General features: G+C 33.6%; 1 long non-coding RNA gene across 5 annotated transcripts; it reads right to left on the bottom strand.

Annotated features, from left to right (window-relative positions):
• Positions 1–894: 894 nt before the first annotated feature.
• LOC110808500 (uncharacterized) lies at positions 895–5,277 on the bottom strand. Of its 5 annotated transcripts, XR_015818624.1 has the most exons (7): positions 4,811–5,274; positions 4,508–4,665; positions 3,625–3,771; positions 2,601–2,768; positions 1,773–2,018; positions 1,533–1,655; positions 895–1,358 (listed from the first exon to the last, which is right to left on the bottom strand). It is a non-coding gene; the product is annotated as an uncharacterized LOC110808500 (long non-coding RNA). The 5 variants fall into 5 exon arrangements; XR_015818623.1 differs by having other exon boundaries at positions 895–1,655; positions 1,773–2,048; positions 2,628–2,768; positions 4,811–5,277; XR_015818621.1 differs by having other exon boundaries at positions 895–1,655; positions 1,773–2,048; positions 4,811–5,277.
• Between the last annotated feature and the right edge of the window lie 4,070 nt (positions 5,278–9,347).

Here is a 9,347-nt window from a genome sequence, read left to right on the forward strand (position 1 = left end):
TAAGTGCTATATTATTGTTTGTATAGGTTATTTTTGGAAACCCCGCTGCGATAAGTGAATGGTAAATGATTTTATTATTAATAAATGCATTTGTTTGATTAAGTGCTTCATTAGTTATTTTGGTTTTCTATCAACTTTCATTTCTATGTCGATAAGTAGTGTGATATTCTTACTGGGCTAGTGTAGTTCATTTCTTATTTAATCATTTCAGATCAAGAGAACTATGATACAGAGCTCGATCCGCAAGAGGGCTGCGAGTAGGATGCCAATTTCATTTTATTTTTCGTTTGTTTCCTTAATTTTTTGTATTTCCTTCAAACGGGTAATTTCTGTAACATTATTTGGGACATTAAGTTTATGTGTAACTAATGTGAACCCTAACTATTTATTTTGTTTCTGCACAAAATTCATAATTTATTTTCTTTACAATTTCCAAAATTGTTACCGTACTCATTAAATATAATTAGATCATTAATTAGTTCTTTAATAATATCAAGAGTCTCATTATAAACCAACGTTAATAAGAAAATAATTAATTTGCATAGTGCCATCAAGAGATAATATTCATTTAAGGTTTGATCTTATTCATAGAGATTTTGTTAATAAAAAGTTTGAAATAATTAAATTTTTTTAAAAAAATTAAATGCAGTTGCTAATTCATGACATGCATAAAATAAAAATTTCATTCTCAATTTTACAAGACTAGGCAATTATGTTGCCTACAAAAGAATGATTATTTTAGTATTGATACTTCCCATTTTCTCAGTCTACAAATTCCCAACAGTAAGTAGTAACATTTACGTTATAGCACTGCCAATGAAAGAATTTAACCCAATCACTTCTCAACTGAATATTGATAAGGGCATATCATTTAGTACAAATATAACCCCTTGCTTGTGTTAAAAATAACTAGCACAATCTTTATTACTTCTTTTCAGCAAATAAAATTAAATTACAAGAGAAGTAGTTCGCTTTTGTTGAAACTCTTAAAAATGTCAATAACTTCTCAATAATCTTAGATTTGTTACTATCATCAACTTTTGTTTTTTTTTTCTCAAATAAGAAACATAAATATTATGGCTATGCCGTTCGAACCCATGCTTGTTTCAGAGCTCCATTCCAAAGCGGACAGATATGAAGGTTATTGTGCCTGCAGTTTTTTCCTTTTTTGAGAATAACTTGTTTTTACTTTGCTCCTGATTGATGGATACTGTGTCCTCTTAGCTTTCCTTTCAAAAGGTACAAGTAGCCTCACAATATTCCTTGGTGTTGCAGCTTCTCTTCTAACAGGACAGTAATTCATGGACATATGCAAATGCAATTATTTTTCGCAACCTTAGCAATGTTTATCTGTTGATCTGATCGTCCAAAAAATATACACAGATGAATATAATCTTTCTCAGTTTAATACTGACGTACGTAGCGTCCACTTTCTCATGCTGGTGGGTTCCTAAACCTTCAACTCTCTTCATATTTATTATCTTGTGAATAGTGAATGTACATAATATATAAGAAATGGACAAAGCATATACCTCCCAAGACAAATTATCACAGCGAGCACAATAACATTACGGAATTCAGTAAGCAACTTAAACGCAGTGCACCAGGAATATCTGTACTCATCTGATCTCTGTAAAATGCTCCAACTTGAATATCTGCATAGAGAAGAGAAGGGTTGTCCGAAATATGATTGTTTTGTGCAATATTTCCTCTACATATAAATGATGTACGACTTGGAATAAGAATATTGATCTCAATGTTTTTGAGCTCACCACAATAGTCTATTTGAAGATGTTTGAGTCAGAGCAGAAACATTCAAAACCTTTAGAAAAGACAGATTGCAATTCGACAATTGCACAGATCCCAGAACTGGACAATATGAGAATAATTCCTCTGACAAATCATCACCAGTAAAAATGACATTGTCCAGATGCAACTCTTTAAGACTGGGAAGATAAATGGATGAGCGCAATATGAGAATATAGCATCCAACGAAAAAAGAAGATCTTTTCAATATTCTGCAGGAAAAGACAAGTGCCAAACCCTCTCTGTTCAGAAAAAAGAGCTTATGACAATAAAAATACTTCAGGTTTGAATCCATTCTTGAGCAAACCAATTACATTGAAAATAAACCTCTTATAAATGAACCACCAACCTAACTGAGCATCAAAAGCATGAAATTGATTATCCAATATACACAAATAGAGAACTTTTACTTTATATGCTTCTTCTCATTAATTACGCAAGGGAAGAATATCATAGCGAGACAATTCACAATGCCAAATATAACAAATTAACTTGTCAAATTGTGATTTATAAAGCCCACTAGCGAGCAACAAAGTAAACTTCTACCAGAACAAGCCACAACATAGCTTATACAATTATGGTGGCAAGGAGAAAGTCAATTAATGAAAACATTCCATAACTCTAACCCACTCAACACCAAGATGGAGAAATGATACAGAACCTAAAAAGAAAAAGATTTAAGACTATCAATACCAAGATAAAAATGTTAGAAAATTGAAGTTTAGGAACTAACAAAAAATAGTGGCTAATAAATATGCACTGACTGTGAATAGAATTGAAGTTTAGAAACTCACAAACATGAGAAAGTGGGTTACACGCACATTCGGCATTCTACTGAAGAGGACTATAATCATCTGGATATGTTTGTTGGATAGTCAGACAGACAAATAGATATTACTTTAGTCGTGAAAAGTAATTGCATTTGCATATGTTCATGAATTACTGGCCTTGTAGAAGAGAAGCTGCAACACCAAGGAATATCATGATGTTACTTGTATTCTTTGAAAGGAAAACTAAGAGGATGCATTATCCATCAATAAAGTGTGCATGATCATGGTTACGGTATAGCATTTATAGATGACACAAATGGATGCATTTCCGAGACTACGTTGGTCAATGCAAAATAAGACTAAACCTAAACCGAAATTGTAACCAATAGAAATATTCAGGTACTCGTCCCAACTAATATTAACAAATGGGGCAAGACTGCAATAACTGCATTAAGTAATATTTAAACCTAAAAGTTGTAAATCAATACATAGTTTTTTTTGAAATAGTTAATCAATACATATTATCTATAAAGAAACATTAATGTCGACACAATTAGGAAAAAAAATGTAAGAATCTGCCATAGATTCTCCACAAGAACCAAGTATAACCACAATATGGATAAACTAGTTTACTAGTATAAATCAGCATACTAAAACACTTAGGATATATAACTGAAAATGACAACCAGAAAGGTAAATTATTAGAATTTAGTTCAAGTATTCATCAATACTCCTTAATTGCTAAAAAGCCTCTAACCTGATATAATCAACGATTTAATTTACATATATTAGATGCAAACACAGGAAACAAGATTCAAGATCCAATCAATCATACTTAACAAACTCAAATTATTTAAACAATCAAGATTTTATATAGACCCAAATTTGGCTGAAAAATAGAAAAACGTATATGGTTAACAAGGAAACAACTTATTAAAGGATGAAAAAAGAAACATCTAATCTAAATCCATATATGCAATTATACATACAATTGATTAATAATTTCGGGTAAGAAAACTATATCTAAAGAATTAAAACAGACTCTTACTCTTTCATTTAACAGAAAGCATGTTGCAATAGCCGCATCGTTAAAAAAAAAGAATCCCATAGCTTTATCTTCTTCGGCATGATGCCCTGGAGGTCTATTGGTAGCAAAAGCAGAATCCAACTCCTGTTTGGCAACCCTCTCTGCTAACTATAAGATAAAACAACCATATTTAACTTTCTAACTTTGAAATATAAATTGGCTTATAATGACTAACAGAACTGTACTGGAAATTATTCTTGAAGTTAACAAATTGGTCTGCTGATGCCCAAACATTTGAAAGCTCAAACATACACATTGACAATGATAAACCTGATATCACACACAATCATCAAAAGTAAATTGCAAAATAATTAATCCCTTAGATATTTTAACTTAATAAAATCTAATTTTTTGTATTTTTTGAGAACTAGAGTGATGGATTTTAATAATGATTAGAATTTTGAAACACAATATCGTCCTTGTCCCTTTTCTTAAATTTCCAATTAATTTGCATTAGAACTTGTTATCCTACAACAAGAACTTGAGACTAATAGAACGGAAAGAACATCTGAACAAAAACAGAGGTCAACCAAATGCCATATTTATCACCGAAAACGACTGTAGAGCATTTTGCTAAAGAAATAGATTAAGCAACATTCACGTTATATAAGCTAGCTCTAGTCTCTACATTAGTTATTAATATCTTCATGAATTGCAAAATATTTGTATATACAGGTTGCATCTCCTTGATACTTAGAATATGTTACACTTTTTCTTTCAAAAAAAATATTTTTGAATTTGAAAAGTTTAAGATGTGACTTGGTCAAAGATCAAGACGGAAAAACAGCACAACAAAACCATTAAGAACCATTACAGTAACTTTACAAAATTGCTTGCTTATTACCTCGACGACAGAGCCAGCAGCAAGATATACAGCAGGAAGAAGGAAAGAGAAGAATCCCCTGCAGCGGCTGAAGAGGTGAGGCCATGGAATCTGAGAACCAGGAGGTCAGCGTGTAAGGCATCGATTGGTGGAGTGGGAAACACCCACCAGAATGTCGACTGCAGCAGCAACAACAATAAAGGATTGAGGATTAAGGAAAGGAGAGTGAATTCTTGGCGGATGAAGAGTGAGGTAATGAAGTCGCCTAGAACGATGGAAAGAGGAGGACTGTCAGAAAATAATGAGAGGGTTAAGTTCTGTTACCACTAACGAATAAGGACATCGACAAGGCTTCTCCGGAGTTGGTATTTCCTGGGTTGTGGTCACCGGAGGTTACAGTTGATACCTACAATGTGGAGATCGCCGAAAAGGAGGCTCAACCAAGAGACGAAGCAAGATTATTTTGGTTTTGGTTAATTACTGATTCGACGGAAGGACTGCATCTTCATGATGCGTGATGCTTCCTTCATCTTCGTCGTCGTCGTCGTCTTCTTTCTCTAGCTGTTTCGCAACAGGTTTCATAGCATCCATCTCTGTTGTAAGATTGTATGAAACCACAGCCACGTGCAGAGTTACTGGGAAGCGGCGGGTTCTATCCCTTGGGGTTAATGATGAATTTATAAACCCTACCTCCCAAAACACAAAGAAGATGAATATATATACTGATTGACAGGACCCAACAAGGCTGGCTCGTTCGTCTCTCTTGCATAATTCCCTGATCCAAATTGTTCTCCATTCGGGTTCGGCCCCTTGAACCAATCTAAGAAATGTTAAATCGATTTTTTTTTTTTGTAATTTAAGTTTTTATTAAATCCAACTTTTACCTATTTCCTCTCTTCCACCAATCATAGCAAATAATTTAAAATAATTTAAAATATATTTTAAAATATTCTGTTTATTTCAACAATTAAATAATAAAAAATTTACTGCAAGAACTCTTTATAGTAATATAATAATATTGATTATTATTTAAAAAATATCAGAATTTTAAATATTTTCCAGTATTTATGATTAGATTTTATAATAATCAAATTAAAAAATTTTATAACTAATCAAAAAACCGTCATTAAAATAAATTTGTATTTATTTCTATTTATTTATAATAATTTAATACTTTTATTTTTATTGCAATAATTAAATAATTAAAAATAGAAATATAAAGATCATGCTTAGATGTTAAATAATTTAATATATAAATAATATTTTCAAAAAAGGCTACCTTTCAAAAAAATAATAATTGTGTAATTTAAGCACATGAGTTGACCAAAAATAACATTGTTAAATGCATATCAATTAAATTTGGTTAATTAATTAAAAATTTAAAAATTAAACCTAATTGATCATATCGTCTTATGATATTATATTTTAATTATTAAAGTTTTTTTATTCTCGTTACAATTATCAACAACTAGCAATGAAAATTTTCTTCAAAGAAAAAAATTCATCTTTTACAAACTTGATGATAAATCAATTTTCTTCATATTATAAGTTATTAATCAAAATCAAAAGAAGAGAGACCCGAGTATATATTGTAACGCCCAGAATGTGGGCATTTTTGTAATTTCTTCATTAATTATTTATCCAGCAAAAAAAAAAAAAGAAAAAAGAAAAAAGAGCGTGGTGGCGCAGAGAACGGAAGAAGAAGAAGGAAGCAAAGACGTGCACGTCGCGAGCGGGAAGAGATGGGTTTTCGTGATTTTTGGAGAATCTTCAGTGCGAGGATGCTGATCTAAACAGTTTCGCTCCACTATAAGCAGCGTAGTGGCGCAGAAAACGGGAGAAGAAGAAGGAAGGAAGGACGTGCACGTCGCGAGCGGGAAGAGATGGGTTTTCGTGATTTTTGGAGAATCTTCAGTGCGGGGATGCTGATCTAAACAGCTTCGCTCCACTATAAAGAACGAAACTCGAAAACAGAGAAAGGAGGAATCCTTGAGGCCAAAGGGGCGTAGAGAGAGAGAGGAGGCCGAGAAGAGAGAGAGAGCTCATCTTCTCCATGGACTCTTCGCAAAATACTTAGAAAAATCCCCTCAAATTGTTCTTCTCATTCTTTATTTTCCTTCTACTCGCAGAACCAATTATTGGCCTCTACTTATTGACATAAACACAAATATCACCCATCTTTGTATTTTCTTCAGCGCGACTCCAAGCAGCTCAGGCCATCTCTGTCACAGAAGAAGCTCTCTCTCTGCTGTCCTTAATTTCCGAGCGGCAATCATATACATTGCAGCTTATCATCACCGAGACCCAACCTTCATTGCACAATTGCAAATCACCAAAGCACGAACCTCACCGGAGAGCCGTCGCACCCGAGAGCACCGCCGCCGGTAAGCTTCGGTTTTTCGTAATTTTTTTGGCTCCTCGAGGGCCCTAGGGTTGTCTTATCGCAGGAAACGATGCAAGTGTGGCTGAATTCGGCAGGAAACGGCCGAAAACGGCCAACCCGAGGCGAATCGCCGCCACCGGAGCACGGGGGAGCCGCCGTGCCGGAATTGCGATATTGGCCAAAAAGGAGCCCTGGGCCTAATTTGGGATTTTTTTTGGAACACGTGCAAGTACCAGTAGTGCGTTTCAGTTCCCCGAGGAAAATTCAGGGAAAATTAGGGACAGCCTGCAAGCGCACTGTGAAGCCGTGTTCGGACCCCGAAACGAGTAAGGACCCCTCACCCTATTTCCTATCACGGTTTTAAAGTTCAATAAACGATAAAACGGTATTTCATGAATCAACGAATGTGTGAAATTGCTTAAGGTCGCTAATGGAGCCCGAGTCTAGTGTGTTTGTCGGTTAACTGTTATTTGGCATGTTTTACAGTTTTAAATGCAGCATGAGGTTCGATGTTTTCATTTTATAGTTTCGTGTGCATATTTTACTGTTTTATTGATTATGGATTGAATGACCGGGATATTGATGCTGTATGTTGTCTGTTTGGCATAAATTATCGTTTTGCTTGTTTGTATGTGATTAATAATGCTGACTGAGGGAAAAGGAGAATGAAAGATTATGTAAATAGGAATTGTATAATGTGGTCAGCCTGACTAGATATCCTGGGAGATGGTGGACGGACCGGGTCCGTAGGAAACCCTACCGGGATTGTGATCTCCCATACCGGACGGGGTATGGAGATCTTATGTGTTTGGCGCCCATACCGGACGGGGTATGGGGACGGTCCGTTTCACCCTCATACCGGATGGGGTGAGGTCTATGGTTTGGCGCCCATACCAGACGGGGTATGGGGACGGCCCTGGAATATGATTTCAAGTGTTAAGGATTAACGGGTAGCGGGACCTCTATGGATCCCCATGGATACTAGTGGGCTGGTGAATTAGGAAAATATGTTGTTAACGATTGAATTACGAAAAGTGTGATAGGTATTATGTTATACAGTTCATATATATGTTTTCGTGATGATAATGATGTTATTGTTTTTGTATATTGTCTTATGAATTTCACCGGGTAAGTGAATGGTAAAGGTTTTATTATCGATAAAAAGATTTGTTGTAAATTATGCTCCATTGGTCTTTTCGTGTTTTCTACCCACATTTACCTCCGTGACGGTGAGATATCGTGATGTCTTTACTGGGCTAGTGTAGCTCATTCCTTATTTAATCATTTCAGATCAAGAGGACATCGTTCCCGAGCCGGTTCCGCAGGCGGACGACGAATGGGACGCCTAAAGACTCCATAGTTACATTCGTAGTTTTTGCTTTCAAGTTTCTCCTTTAGGTAGTTTAATCTTCTATATTTTGTGAGTATGTTTTGGTTTCAGTGTAAGGAATGTTATTCAAATTTTGACTTCGCTTCCGCATTGGATATTTATAATGTAAATTCCATTATGAATTTCCGGGGTTGTTACATATATAAATATATATGATTTTACTAAAAACTTTTATGTTTAAATAGAATCTTTATTAAGTATTTCTAATTAATTTATAATGAAATTTACTCCTCTATTATAAACTTTTAAGTAAAAAAACAATCAGATCATTAATCAGTTTGTAAAAGAATATTCAATCATATCAACGGTATCTGTATATATCAATATTAACAAAAAGATGATAAATTTACATAGTGCAATTAAGAGGTATAATTTTAATTCAGTTCAACTAACATAAGCATTGTAGGATTTAATAAAAGTAGAAAATAATACTAGCAAAAGTCAAGAATCTTTCAAATTCTAGTAGTTTTGTCAATGTTATTGCTCTGCATCCAAAATGATTAACATAATTAAAAAAAAAAAAACACGCTCCACATCTTTGTCTCTGCAATATATATATATATATCTGTTTAATAGAGTGATTACAAATTTCATCAAAATGCCAAACTATCATTTATTATTAGCAAATATAGTTTCGCCAATGTAAGTCTCCAATAATACAAGACTAAGGAGTTAAATTATTATTTCATCAATGTTAAATAGATATTAAATATTGGGAAAACATTGAAAAAAATTATAAAAAATTTTTGTAGCAACCAAATGCACTTGTTAAAGAATTAGATGAAGGTCAACGTAGAGAATTTTACAATTATTTAATTTACAAAAATATGTGAATGTAATTGTAGAAATTTTTTAATTTATTTAGATCTTGATTTAGTTAGATAAACAAACATGAAAATTTACAAGATTCAAACTAAAGAATATAAATAGACTGACACGTGCTTCTTTTGATATAAATTACTACATCAATTCTAGGGCAAAATTTTGGAGAATAATGAATAATTCACAATTATGAAATTGTTAAGGGGATTTCTTAATAGCAAAGATTGATCAACTAGCCTAACTATTAAAGAAAAAGAAAGTTAGAA

Source organism: Carica papaya, chromosome 1, assembly GCF_054855325.1.
Source record: "Carica papaya isolate Zhongbai chromosome 1, ASM5485532v1, whole genome shotgun sequence".
In the NCBI taxonomy this organism is placed as follows: Eukaryota; Viridiplantae; Streptophyta; class Magnoliopsida; order Brassicales; family Caricaceae; genus Carica; species Carica papaya.